At 32.1% G+C, this 15,193-nt stretch overlaps 1 protein-coding gene across 1 annotated transcript in view; it reads left to right on the forward strand.

The window, feature by feature from the left end:
• LOC129234560 (lachesin-like) overlaps nucleotides 1-15,193 on the forward strand; it is a 296,164-nt gene that overhangs the window by 239,749 nt on the left and 41,222 nt on the right. The gene's annotated exons all lie outside the window — the stretch shown is intronic.

The raw sequence follows: 15,193 nt of genomic DNA on the forward strand, positions 1-15,193 counted from the left end.
CCAGTTGGTATTTACAAGGCAGTGGTGGAAGGTTAGAAACAGAAACCACGAGGTCAGATGGTGTTTCATGTTCATTTGAATTTAATACGGTTTTAGATATAAAAATAAAGGATGTTTGCACATTTTGAAGAGAAAAGGAGAATTCTATTCATTATTCATTCTTTCCTCATCTTATCTGTTACTTGGTATCATCAGAATTGTCGGTGTCTGTTACTGGGGGTCGAGCTTTTTCCGAAATTGAGCAAATGAAAATAGAATTAACTTATTCACAGGATCCAGAAGCAGCCAAAAGTTAGATGTGATGTAGTTGCATGAGAGAAAAATAGTCTAATATGTTAAAAGGCTCAGAAAATTGAGTTAACCTGAGAGCGATGTCATAAGCATGTCTGTTCTTAGTACCGTAACACTGCTACTCGTATTTCTGCTAAAACTTTAAAGTATAGTTGAGTGTCGGTTATCTTGAAACCGATTTAAATAATGTTCAACCCCTCGTTTCTATTAAATATGGTTTTACTTTTTTCAATCAAATTTAAAATTGGCAATTTACAATTTACATAAAATCTGCAACCTTTTTATAAAAATGTTATTCTTATTATTATTTCTTTTTAATGTCAAAGCTAAAATTCGAGTCACTTATGATGCTTCTAGATTGTAATATGCACTACTTACAGTGCCAGTTTTTCTCTGATTTTTAAAATAGAAAAGGAAGGTTTCTTCACTGACGTGTTTCAAAGTTGACCTGTAAACAGGGTAACATTTGTCTAAACTTTTAGCTTAATTTGTTTAAAACAATGCTTGTATGATGAAACTTCAAATAGAGGAGCAATTACATTTGAATTACGTTTTTTGTAATTTTCTTATTCATTTTGTGGCAATTACTTTTCGTCAAATCGTAAAACTTCATGAAAAAAACAAAAAAAAACAAAAAAAAAATTGCAAGTAAGTAAATGATTAAAGTTTATAATATGCACTTTTAAAAAAGTCGTTGATCTCTGAACTTTTATATAATGAAAAAAAATTTCCTCAGGAAATACTTCCACTGTCGTGTTTTGATGTTGACTCGTAAGCAGGGTACCAATTTGTCTAAATGCTTATTAGCTAAATTCGGTTAAAGCAATACTCCTTGTATGATCTTGCTTTAAATAGGAGCGCAATAACATTACTTTGAAGAAATCCGTCTTTTGTATCTTTCTTGGCATATTTACGTGGGAATTAGTAAATATTTTTTTACTTTTTTTTTCTTCAAATCGAAACTTCCATTTACAAAAACAGTTAAAGAAAAAATGAAAAATGCTTTTAGTTTGTATTATGCACTTCTTAAAATGGCAGTTGTTCTAATCTTTGAAATAGTGCAAAAAAATGGTCAGACAAAATATTTTCACTATCGTGTTTTGAAGTTGACCCATAAGTTTGGTAACATTGTCTAAATGCTTAAACTTAATCTAGTCAACACAATGCTTGTAAGGTGTACCTTCAAATGGAGAAGCAATTACATTATTTTGAAGAATGCCGTCTTCTGTATTTTTGTAACATCTTTTTTGTTACATATGCGAAAGTTAGTGATATTTTTGTACTACATTTTCTTCAAATTGTACACCTCCATTCAAAGGGAGATAAAAGTAACAATAAAAATCACTTACAAAAGTAAAGGCTCTATTACATTATTACCAACTCGTCGCTATAAATGATTTAAATGCTTATTTCGAAAGTTTTTTATTTTTTTTGCTCAACCTTGTTTACTTATCGATGTAAGGCGGCTTTAACGGATACCTTTAAAGCCGACGAAATCAACTTAAAAGCCTTTGTTACTGTGATCCAAATGCCTGAAGGCATACTGTGTATTCGCCGCTGAATACTATGTTTGCTCAAGGTCCTTACCAAATGCAAATTCCAACTCGGAGGGAGAAATCTTCCTTCACATTACAAGTTTAATTGGAAAACTTTGCTGTCCAAACACTGGTGCAGATCGCTTGGCTGATACAACTTACCTTCCATAGTGTAAAATAAACAAGTGAAGGAGGCATTTTGCTAGTTTGTTGAGGGTAACCAAGATAGAGTAAAAGGACGTTAGTTGAAAATCCTGAAACTGGGAAAAATACCGAGAAATTTAAGTCTATTGAGAGGCACAAACCATTTCATTTAAGTAAATATGAATTGGAATTTCTCTTGATGCTAAAACAAATTTGACATACTAATTTGCTTTTAAAAACCTCGGTAAGCTATTTTGTATTTCTTATTTCTGACTTGGAGGTTTATTTCAATATTTCATTAAAAAGAAAAATCCATCGAAAAAATTCATGTTTGAAAATATGTTTTGAAAATATTTTGACTTTTTAAGATACATTTAATTTAAGATAGTAGTTTATCTACCTTAAGTTCAATAAATTTACAACCCTAAGTCAAGATATAAAATGGTTTTGTGATAAGTACTATTTTTGAAAGAATTCAAATGCACATTCAAAAATCAGGCGTGTGTACGGATATAAAACTTCATCGTCAGACAGTTTGAGTATATTTGTATGTTTGCGCAGGTTACTAATGTACTCTTTCATTTTTTAACCATATTTAGGAAGGAAAACAGTTATCTTTCATCAGGACCTAAAGCTAAAAGTGTATTTTGGAAGCAAACCTAAAATCATATTCAGCTTTACCAGTGTAGCAGAGTTCACCAAACATAAGTATCAACACAAACAAATTTTAAAAATTGGTATTATTTTCGTAAGACAGACTATACTGAATTTAATCTTAAGATTTTTTTAATTGAATTAAATTTAATAGAATATACTGCAGTAGAGAGCTCACTTGTACTGCTTTCAAAACGCTTTTTTCATTTAAAGCTTCCCTTCTTGCACGTGCACGTTAGGGTGGGCCGAAAAAACTTTTTTTGGAAATCTGTTTTTGGATAGGGCGGAAAAGTTGCTATATGGGCCCGTTATTACCCATAAAAAATTTCGCTAAATTTGTTAAATATTTAGCCGGCGCTATTTGACCTTGAAAAACTGAAAAAAAAGGGCAAACATGCAATTTTTTTCACAAAAAATTAATAAATAAATAAAGGAGGGGTCAAAAATAAAAGTTTGAAGCTAGTTTCAGCAAACACTAGAAGTATCTGTCAGTGAATTAGTTGAAATCCTCAAAGACTTTTATGCATTTCGTAGAATATTTAGCTACGCTCCTTTAAGACTGAAACATGGGAAAAATGAAAATAAAAAAAAATGTTTCGAAATACGTAAATACTGAAATGTTACGCAATACGTTACGTAGAAAAAACAGTGAAAATTCAATCAATTTTATGCGACATTTGTACACCAATTGTAAAAAATGCACACACTCAAATAAAAAATAGTTACATAAGATGCTAATTTTTTAATCTTCGGTTCCAATTGTTTCTCCTGGATAATAAACGGCGCTCAACTGAATCTATTATTCCTAAGATTATTTTATAACTATTTTATATATGGTTAACAAATAGAGCCCTTGAGTATTAAAAAAATGAATCCTCTGAAGTCCTTTAAACTGACCAATGAATTTAACGCAAATATTCTTCTTTTTCTCAAGCCATTTCTTCCTCTCGACTTTACTAACCACTTAAGAGACGAAACCCCCTGACAGGAAATGCAGGACATGCTGACATTTTTATGCCTCATACAGCTTTAGCAGCAGATCTAACTGGCGCTTCAAATAGAGCAGTGACTAAAATTGCTACAGCAGTTCTCGCTGATTTCGACTTAGTTTATCCTAAACAAAACAAAAATATATAGTCGATAAAACCAAAGTAAGGAGGGAATCGATAAAAAAAGGAATGAGCTAAGAGAAATGGATTTAAGAGCAGTTAAAGGGGCAGCCATAAAGAGTTTGTATTTTGACGGTCGCAAAGATGACACCCTTCAAAAGACATCTGGCCATCAAAAATTAGCATCTGAAGCACATGTATAGCACTGATAGAAGAACCAGGTAGCAAGTACATTGGTCATTTATAACTAACAGGTGGTGAAAGTGCAAAAGAAATTTCGCAAGGTATTATAGGCTTTGCAAAAAAGTATAATATGAGCTTGCTTAACTTATCGGTTATTGGATGAGACGGAACAAATGTAAATACGGGATGGAAAGTTGGAGTAATTCGTTTACTTGAAACATGTCTCAAAAGACCTTTACAGTGGAACATAAGTCTGCTGCATACTAATGAGTTGTCACTGAGGCATCTTATTCTGGAATTGGACGGTTGCACAAAGGGGCCACATTCATATTCTGGAGCTATCGGACAACTTTTTAGAGATTGTGAAAAAAATCTGGTGGTCAAATTTGATAAAATTGACTGCAATCTTCTGGTTTTGGACATGAAAGATATAAAAAATTTAAGTACTGAACAACAAATCTGTCTTGCCGTAAAATATGCTAGTTGTCTCTCTAGCGTGGCTAACAGTAGCCCAGGCAAACTCTGTCATGCGCGATGGCTGACAACTGCAAACCGTTTGTTACACTTGTATATAGACACTCCAACTCCATCAGAAAATCTTACAATGCTTGTAAAGTATGTAATGTTAGTTTATGCTCCAATGTGGTTTGAAATAAAAATAAAACCGAACTGCCAGTATGGTGCCCAAAATTTTTGGAAAATGATTTCTCTTGCAATGCAGTTTCCAGACAACGTTAAGGAGATAATTTTCAAAGTTCCCTCAAATAATGCATATTTCACTAATCCTGAACAGCTACTGCTGACAATGTTGTTTGACTCAAGAAAATACATTCAGGAATTAGCTGTTAAGCACATTCTGAACTCTAAAAATAAGAAGACGAAGAGTTCGGATGGTGTACGATTTTTTAAGCGTCCTAAACTCAATTTTGAAGCCGTTGATTATGTTGATTTAGTTGATTGGGCAAACTGTGTTGTAATAGAGTCACTTGACCTCTTACAGTGCATCTAAAAGACCAACAATTGAAAGAAATGTGCAAAGAACAGCCTACAGAGTTCACTTTCGAGAAATTTCCCTGTCACATGCAAGCTGTGGAACGTTGTGTGAAACTAATAACCGAAGCTGCAATAAAAGTTCGTGGTGAAACTGCACGAGATGGATACTTTCGTGCCAAACTTCAAGCAAGGAAAAAACGTCCATCATTTGATAACAAGGGACAATATTATTCCAAAAAATTAATACTCATTATGCATGAGGTATTATAAATCAAATTTGAAGATTTCTTTTTCAAAATTTTATTATCTCTATATGCAATTCTAGAAAATGTATGATACTATTCCGTGATAATAATTACTATGATTAATAGTGCTATTTAATTAATTTGTCTATGATTTAATTTCGAAAAATAATTTTCACATAGGTTTTTAAAGAAATTCAATATTTTTTTCATTTTCTCCAATTTTTGATGTCAGAAAGGATCGGTTAAATGCTCATTAAAATCAATAAAACATTTTATGGGCTCGAATTGGCTCATTATATACCATTTTCGGTGCATTCCAGCAAAATATTCGGAATTTAGTTTTTTAGAAAAAAATTCGACAAAAATTCATTTTTCTCTATTTTTTCGGTTTTTCAGTGTCAAATAGCGCCGGCTAGATATTTTTTAATATCCAAGAAATTTTTTGTGAGTGCTAACTAGCTCACTACGCAACTTTTGCGCGCTATCCAAAAATTGATTTAGAAAAAAAAAATTTTTCGACTTATTTCGGCCCACCCTAGTGCACGTTGCAGAAAGATTATTAATCGTCAAACGTCGTTAATTCTAACATAGCGTACTTATGCTCATATTAAAGTGACTTCTAAAATATTCTAAAATTTTTACTGAATAACACTAATAGGACAATATATCACATAATTATAATCAAACTTAAATATGCTTGACGCTAACTTATTCTCAGATATTTTGTTTTATCTTACATTGCAATGGTCTTTAGAAAATAAATGTTTTTTTTTTTTCTCTTTAGTTATGCAAAATAAATAAGAAATTTATTCAAAACTGATAAAACTCACACTTGTATGTGATTACATAACTTCAAGTTTGATTCATGTTCAGGATTAATTCTAATTTATATTTTTGTCTTATTTGTAAGCATCATTGTAACAATTGTGTAACAATGGATTACATCAAAACATTGTAACACTACTTAATGTCATTAGTTTGATAATGAATTACCAAATAGATTAACAATAAGCAAAATAAATGCAATTTCTTACAATGATTTTATATTTTTGCTTCTTTTTTGCATTTTTTGTGTTGTGTATGCGTTTTTTTCGTTTATGTTTTCTTTCTTTCTTTCTCTCTAAACAATTTTAAATGTTTTACCTCACGGGTAGAGAAATCGAAATGATTACCGTAAATCTTGTAAAGAAAAATTTACCAAGTCTGTATTTAAAACATTGTTCACTGCTCACTCAAACATTTTTTTTTTTGTCCGCTAAATAGGGACCGGGTTAAAAAAATCGTTCAAAACTTCTCGAGTTGCTATAAAAAATAGTTTTCACAACACAGTTTTTTTTTTTTTTTTTTTTTTTTTTTTGTGGTGATAAAAACCGCATAAAAAAGTATCACACAAAAAATACCCAAAAACGTACGACATAACTAGGAATTTCTTCTTTAAACGAATTTAAGACACCGCAGCTAATTGGACTACCACGAAACCTTTTTTTTTTAAATTTTGTTAATAAAATACATGTACAAACACTTTTAAAAATTTTATTCGCAGCTATTCTTTTTTTACGCTTGCAAAACGTTTCAAAAAGTATAACCATCATTATTCATATTCTACAATATTCTGACTTCTTCTTCTCATTTTCTGCGAACTTTCTTGTGGCAAACTGGTTCAAAATTACTTTCGTAACTTAGGGCTTCCCGAATTTTTGGGAGGATGGAAAGTCTCAAGTCGAATTAATTTCTAAATTCGAAAGAAAAAACCCCAAATTTCGCCAAATGACGATAATTTCGCCGAATGGAAATCCAAATTTCGCCTAACATTAATAATTTTGAAGAGATAAAATAGAGGGAATAAAGACTTTCATTCATGAAACAAAGACGCCAAGTGATAGATTTTAAAGTGAAGCATTAAAAGAAATGAGATTTCTTTCGATAGTTTGACGAAAAACGTATAAACCATTCGTCGTTGTTAAGTCACGTGACATGAGATTACGCTTTCGCTAAGCTAATAATTGGACGTGATCCCGCCATTTATAATTCCTTCTCTAAGAATGAAACTAAAAATTTTGCCAAATGAAACTCTAAATTCTGCCGAATGGAACTCCAAATTTTGCCGAATAATAATCTTGCCAAATAGAACGTCAAACTGTGCAAAATGATGACAATTTTGCCGAATAAGGAAAAGCGAGGTGCCCTTGTCGTCACTTGAAGATACAATCTCACACTCGTTTTGTAATTATTTTCCTCAGTTAAGTCGCAATCTGATGGAAATTTATATACCCCGCACAAAAAAAAAAAAAAAAAAAGAAACACAAAACAACAACAAAAAAAAAAAAAAAAAGGCCCGCACAAGAGCAGGTTTGAGTCTGTAGTGCTACTAAATACCTTACTACAGACAAAATATTCCCGAAAATTTAAAAAGCATCCAGATCTTTAAACTCAAAAAAAAGTTACTGCAGGGAGAGAAAAAAAGTAACTTCATAACTTAAACGCATGAGCTGAAAGCTCTACGCTTAGTCATAATTTAAAAATTTTAAATAATATTCTTTACAAACACTTAAATGATATTCTTTACATAAATTTTATGAATTTAAATATTCATTGATAAAGCTGTAGACACTTTACGGCAAACAACATGCTTTTAATTTTAATCATATGTTTTTAATGAAAGAGATTCGTGCATGTCTGTGAAGTTTTTATTTAGATTACACGTATATCACGTGTAAAACATATATGCAAATTACTAGAAAAAAAAGTCAAGTTAAACATTTTTTGATAACGTGATAAAAGAATTTCTAATGCTTTTTCGAAATTAATTTTGCGAAACTTTTTTTTTCGTAAATTACCACGAAAGGCAGATTTTCAAGCTCTAAAAGTAGGATCACTTAGCTAACGAATGTTTTTCTTTGTTTTCGTTTTCATTTTTTTTAAATTATTTTTAGCAATTTTAAAGAGAATGTTTATTACCATAATCATGGTTTATCATTCCATCTGTTTATGTTTTCTTTTTCCTCCTACTCTTTTTTCAATTACCAATGTCTGAAATAATTAGATGGATTTTTTATGTTAATTAATTAACTTGCTATATTATCATATTACCGTCTGTTCCGTGATTTCATCTCGCTTACTTTTCACTCATTCTTTTAACATTCTTTATTTTTCATCCATTCTTAAAATATTTCGCAAGTACCTCAAATTGTTAAACGAGAATTTTCCTTCTGGAAGGAGTATTTGCTTTCAAGGTCTTCTAAAAAATGTTCCTGTATCCAAGTATATCTGTGTTTTCATGTATCCAGGTGAAACACTTAAATCCTAAAGGTGACCTGTTGCTTTGCCTGCTCTTTTCAGCTTTGTTTTCTTGTGTTGTACAGTGCTGGTAAAAAATATTGCATCACCCTCGCATTTTCAAAACAATGGGAATATGTGAGAAGTTTTGATCAACCGATTAACGAAGAATGTATGTGAAATTCTGCAAAATTTATGAAATAAACATTTAACAGCAGGAATTCGATAATTGTTTACGTAGATCGGGACTGTTTCCAGGCCAAGGCAAAGTGCTGACCCCATGCTCATTTTTCCATTTCTGAACCTGCGTGTGAGTTCAGAGAAAAAGAAATAATTAACCCCATTTAAGTCTAATGGCAGGATAAAGGCTTTTAAATTGTTACTTACAAGTTTTGCCTTATGCCACGGAGCAGACTCATCTTTGAAAATGACGTTTGGAACTGAAGTAAAGTGATCCCGGATAGTAGGAAGCAATTTCTCCTTCAAAATGACAATATACACCTGAGCGTTTACTGTTCCTTGCACAAAGTGAAGCTCACCAACTCTTTAATCAGAAATACATCCCCAAATCATCTGAGATACGGTATGCTTGATTGTTTGTTGAATGCAGTCGGGATGATATTCCTTCCCTTTGCGGCGCGGGTGATGCATTTTTTTTTTTTTTAACCACCGTTGTGTTCTTGGGGAAGAAAAATTAAGGTGAATTCATAATTAAGTTGTAAATTGTTTTTTTACCTTTAAATTTATTTTTATAATTTTGGAATCACCGGAAACGTCAGGGAGGATATTTTAATTTCGTTTCTATTTCTACAAGTATATATTCGTGATTTCAATGAGCTTTGTACTCGGTACCATTAGAATTACAGTAAGGGTCATTCTGACCCCAAACACACTTTTTTTGCTAATTGCTCCTCTAAATTTTCATAAAAAGTTTAATCCTTCCTTGAATTTTCTTAAATCATCGTGATGTATTATAATATAAAGCTTTCTAGAAAATAGTATTTTTTAAACCCAAACTAAAGGGTTTAACCTAAAAGTGTAGGCAAGTGTCATTTTGATACCTTTGAGGAAAAAGAAATGCAAATACACTTATTAATGCTGAAAGAGAGCAGAAACTCAATAATGCCTTTTGGAACATAGCATTGTAAGATCTTGAATCTTTTTTTTTTTTTTTTTTTTTTTTACACGAAAAGAGATATTAGCAGCTTGTTTCTAAAATGCAAACTAAAAAGGCGCTGGTGATTCTAAGGACATCATACGCCTTTTTTTAAATAATTCATTATATAACCTTAAAATCACTAAAACCGTCAAAGAAACTGTAATTATCAAATCATATATTTATTTTTAATTATTTGTTTTCCAAATATATATCGTTAAACTGGGATGCAGATTTTTATCTGAGGGTTAAAATGATCCCGCCATATTTCTAGGTATACAAAGACTGTCGCAGTTCTAGTGTTAAATATATTGAATACGCAATACAAATGTCATACTTTTCTGTGTTAACTGATTAATATAGAATTATTATATACATTCCTTGCTTTTTTTTTTCTGCCGCGAAAAACAAGAAAGTTGAAACTGATGCGGTACAGGCAAACTAGCCACAGTTTTGAAATCATCATGCCTTTTTTATTCCAAAACAAGTCAAAAATTGATTTTAACAGAAATTATGTTACAAATCATCCCCTCAGATTTTTTTTTTTCAGAAAAGCTATTTAATTTTGAACGTTTTTATTCGCATTGTTAACTGAAAACGAACGAAAAAATAATAATAAATGAAACGTTATGGGAATCGTTATCCAACCCGATTTAAATGTTCTTAAACTTAGTTTAAGTCGTGTTTCCAACAAAATATGGACTTTTGCATAACTGGCCGTAAATTCACTGAATACACGCCAGACTTTCCTTTCAGTTTAATATAATACCGCACCTGAGCCTCCCTTTTTCTTGGAACTACTTTGTATTCATGGTACGATGATCTTGGTCGAAATATCTGTTTTCATTTTCTTCATGATTTTTTCTCGCTATCCAAGCTACTTAAAGTTTTTCTATAAGTTCTTCTTTCCTTAAAATAGGTTTTAAAATAATGCTGCTTAGATACCGTAACTGCTTTTGCTACGGTGCTTAGATACCAATAAAGTAACGGGAGTATTTGAGAAATAAGATTTCTTCTTCAGGTTGAACATTAGGCGCATGTATTCGTGTTAGCTAACATCTACCCCTATTTTAAACACGCGGAATTCCTTTTTTTTATATACTTTTGTTTTCTTTGTAGCTTTAAACGTATTATTAAATTCGTTAGTCTTCAAAATTTTATCTTACTTTAAGATTTTTCTCTGAAGTTAGTATTATTAAAGTATGCAAAAATAGAATGAAACTACTATTTCTAAACTTATTCTTTAAAATTGCATTATTTCTCATGCCTTAAAATCGATATAAATTTATTCTTCCATATTAAATTTTCGCCCTATCACCTCAAGTCACCCTGACAACACACATTCGCTACTGAGCGTCCACTTGGTTAATTAGGCCGATTACTCTACCGACCGAACTTCCTCCATGTTGTTTACATCCAGACAAGTCCGTATTAAATTTTCACCCTATCACCTTAAGTCATCCTGACAACACATATTCACTAGTGAGCGTCCTCCTGATAACTAGGCCGATTAATCTATAGATCGAACTTCCTCCACTGTTGTTTACATCTAGTCAAGTACACATTAAATTTCCGCCCTCTCACCTCAAGTCACCCTGACAACACATTCTTTAGTGAGCGTCCTCCTGATAATTGGGCCGATTAATCTACCAACCGAACCTTTTCCACTCGTTTTCATCCAGTCACGTGAAAAATTGCCGCATGATTCCTCAACCTGATAGCAAATTTGACGCTTGCATTAGGGAAGAACGATGTCGAAATTATATCGAACTAGAGGATAATCTAATTGTGAGAAAGATTATCCCATGAGTTCTCAACCTGACAGCAAATTCGGCACTTGACTTAGTCCAGAAGAGTATCAATGTTATATCGTAGCGGGAGAGAACCTAAATGATTGTAAGCATCTGTGGAGTGCGGATAAGGACTGTAGTGTGTTTAATGAATGTTCTTGACGTCCCGTCACCATCACGGGTTTTGAACCGTGGACCTTCGTGCTGGTAATCCAGTGATTTATCGCTATGCCAAAAGAGCCTAAAGGTTCCAATTAAAAAGTTGGTTAATGAGCTCTCTGAGCGTACGCTACGTAACTGCACCCTGCAAGATTCAGCAGGGAAGCGACACAGCAATGTTTCAATCAGATAGAACGTGAATACACACGACCAGCAACGTTACTCCAGTTGCATCGTGTTGCTGTAGTTGTAATTCCTGTTGCTGTCGTTGTAATTCCTGTTGCTGCTGCAGCTGCTCCTGTTGCTGTGCAGTGAGTGATGCAAGAAAAGCAGTTGCAAAGAGAAAATTTAGTTTTGATGCATAGTATTTCATATTGCTGCAGCACATGGCGTCATATGCGTGGCGTACATATAAGGATAGCTGACTGGGCCTTTACACTTGTAAACGTGTACAACTTGTTTTTTAAACTCAGAACATTTAATAAAAAGTTTACAATTAGAAAGTTCGATCTAAGAAATTCATTTGTAAATGATACTTAGTCTAATGGCAGTAACACAGATGACGTGTTCAACTTCAATGTGTAATAACGCCGAACGGACACTTAAATTCGAGGAAACAATCCTTGAACTGTTGAAACTAAACTTCACGAACCGCGTAAGGGCTTAGCGCACAAATCTTGCATTCTACCAACAGCTTTTATTTCACACATTTCAGTACTATTTTTTAAAGTTCATTCTGAAAAAAAAAGCTTTAAAAGTGTGTAATAATAGTTTAAGCATAGCAACTATTTTCTTTTTCAAATACCAATTAACTAATATTTGTAAGGTAATAATTATTGTCAACTAGTACAGTTGTTTCTACCATTAAAATCTGACTAAATTTTTATTTTTTTTTTTCATATTACCTTCTTTGTTAAAAAAAAAAAAAAAAAAAAAAAAAAAGCTTTTCAAAACTAACTGCCTACTAATACGTATATAGTTATTCTTAAGAATTTAAAACCCAGGATTGTAGTTCCTAAAGTCCAAGAGCACGCAGAGGTACATTGATTTATTTCAAGACAAAAATTCGCTTCCGTAACTGAATCATTAACGACATTTTAATTACATTCAAACAAGTACGAAAAAATGATTGCAAAAACAAATTAATACCGAAACCTGGGACAGTTTCTTATAGAATCAAAATCATTTTTCCTTTAATTTAAAAACATTCTCAATTTGTCTGAATATCGCTTTTTCATGACCTGTTCACAACATATGCTTTCGTGAGATTAATGAATCAAGCTTATTTAATCGGACTGCTTCACTTTCAGCTTTTAAATAAAATAAATCCAGAAACTACGCAAGCAATTTTTCTCAATTATTATCGATTTGCACATGAAACTTTTAAACTGCACCTTTTTGTTTGATTCAATTGAAATCGATTAAAAAGGCTTTTTACTTTTCGATAAATAAATAAATAAGTTTTTTTATCGGAAAGCTTATATTTATATAGATTTATGTTTAAGAGTGGCTCGGAATGCCCAAAAATGTTTGTAAAAAGGTTTTTTTCGACAAAAATTTTGAGACCCTTCTTAATTTTAATAGCGTAATTAATCTCGCTCATGAATCTTGTAAAACTAACAGTTTTTCGTACGAAAAGAGACTCTGCATAATATATTCTTCAATTTACAAGGAAAGATTAAACTAAAGTTTCACTAATGCAATTTTTAAAAAAAATGCTAAAAACAAATTTTATTGGTTTTGTTGGGCTATAATTATGTTTCTACTATACTTGAAAATTGTTCTGCTATATTTAATAAAAAATTATGAATTGAAAAAAAAACCCGACTGCGAATAAACCAAAAAAACTAAAAAGAATAATATATAAGACCAGTATTTCATTATGCCATTAAGTACTACTGAATAACTACACCATTGAAATAGTTTTATAATCGTACACAGATAAGACAAATCATAAATTCAAAAGCAGAATAGAAGGATCAACAGTCGGGGCTCATTCCTTTCTAAATCACGAAACTCCATAAAATTTGAAAGTCAAGGAAGGAATATGGATTTGCGTCAGTTTAATTTTGAAGTCCCAATTCAAGTCTCTGTGGAAAGTTTAATTCATAGCGTTCGAAAATTAACCATTCCTGTTCCTGCAAAACAAGAAGGTTGAAATTTATTTTTCCCCTCATTCGAGAGATCATTCAAAACTAAACAGGTTCCGGATGAATTTAAAGGAGAAATGCTTTTAAATTTGCTAGGCGAAAAGGCTGCAAATATTTCCATTTATGTAAAAGATGAGGAAATAAATGATTATAATACACTAAAAAAATATGGTTGTCAGAAAATTCGAACCAACTCGTTTAATTTGCTTACAGAGTTTTCAAAAAGCTAATGAATGCAAGATGAGACTCATGTTCAATTCGCATCGCGACTTGCAACTAATTGGGACCAGTATTGTAATTTAAGAAGAGTCAATGATTTTAATTCTCTGAAAGAATTAATTGTTAGTGACAAATTATATCAAACACTTGTTTATCAAACCATCATACGTTTAAACATAAAGCAGGAAGAAAACTGGTTCAAACCTATTAAAATGGGAAGAGAATGGGACATGTTTTTGCTGCAAAGGGCAGGTTCTTCTCCGAGGTTTATTCAAATTACAATGCCCGTCTTAATCAGAATGAACAACAGAATAATCCAAGATATGTTCATCCTCAAGTGAGATGTGAAGAAACTAGAAAGATAGAATGTTATATTTTTGGGGAAAATCATTTAGCCCGGGATTGTGCAAAGAGTTATTTTCGATTGGGGAAAGAGGATACGGTAGTTGCTAAAGTAAGTTCGGGACATTCAAAATCTCCGGTTGCGCTTCAACTTTTGAAGTACGTCACAGTTTATGTTAATGAGAAAGAAGTAAATTGTATACTTGATTCTGGATCGCAGATTTTCGTGTGAAATTCTAACATATTTTCTGACATTTGTTAGAATGAATTTGGGACGATTCATTTGAGTTCGGCATTCGGAGAAAAAGTAGAGGCTTAAATTAATAAAACCAGTTGTCACTCTTATTAAAGATTCTTTTTTGAATCATCCCATTTAATGCATAATTGCAGCAACAGGTAAACTAAACGTTCAAGCGCTCATTCCAACTTCATTTTTTAATTCATTATGTTCCTTGAATAAGGAACCTGAATCCTATGAGAGAAACTTTCTTTCTGTTGTACAAACATGTCTAATGAAACTGCTGATTTTGTCCAAGCATACAATGGGGGTCAGCTTCGAGAAACAGAAAAAAAATGTAGAAAGAATTCTGGGGAAACAGCGGACCTAGACCGGATGCATTCCGCAGAGAAAGAAATGGGTGCGTCTCTGAGGGAAGGATAAGAAATTAGTGATACATTTTGTGTTGAGAGGAACTCTGATCATGTTAACTTGTCCTCGGATAGAAATAAATTGAAGAATGAACAGAATAATTGTAGTTCTCTTATAAAGTTTTGCAATGAGTTAAAGCTCAATAAAGGTAATTTCGACTTAATTAAAGACTTAATTTACCATAAAGATAAAATTCGTTGTGAAACAGTATTGCAATTAATGTTACCACGATGTAGAGTAGACAGGGTTTTGAAATTCGCATATGAGTCAGTTTTGGGGGGTCATAAAGGAGTTAAGA

Source organism: Uloborus diversus, chromosome 1, assembly GCF_026930045.1.
Source record: "Uloborus diversus isolate 005 chromosome 1, Udiv.v.3.1, whole genome shotgun sequence".
Classification (NCBI taxonomy): domain Eukaryota; kingdom Metazoa; phylum Arthropoda; class Arachnida; order Araneae; family Uloboridae; genus Uloborus; species Uloborus diversus.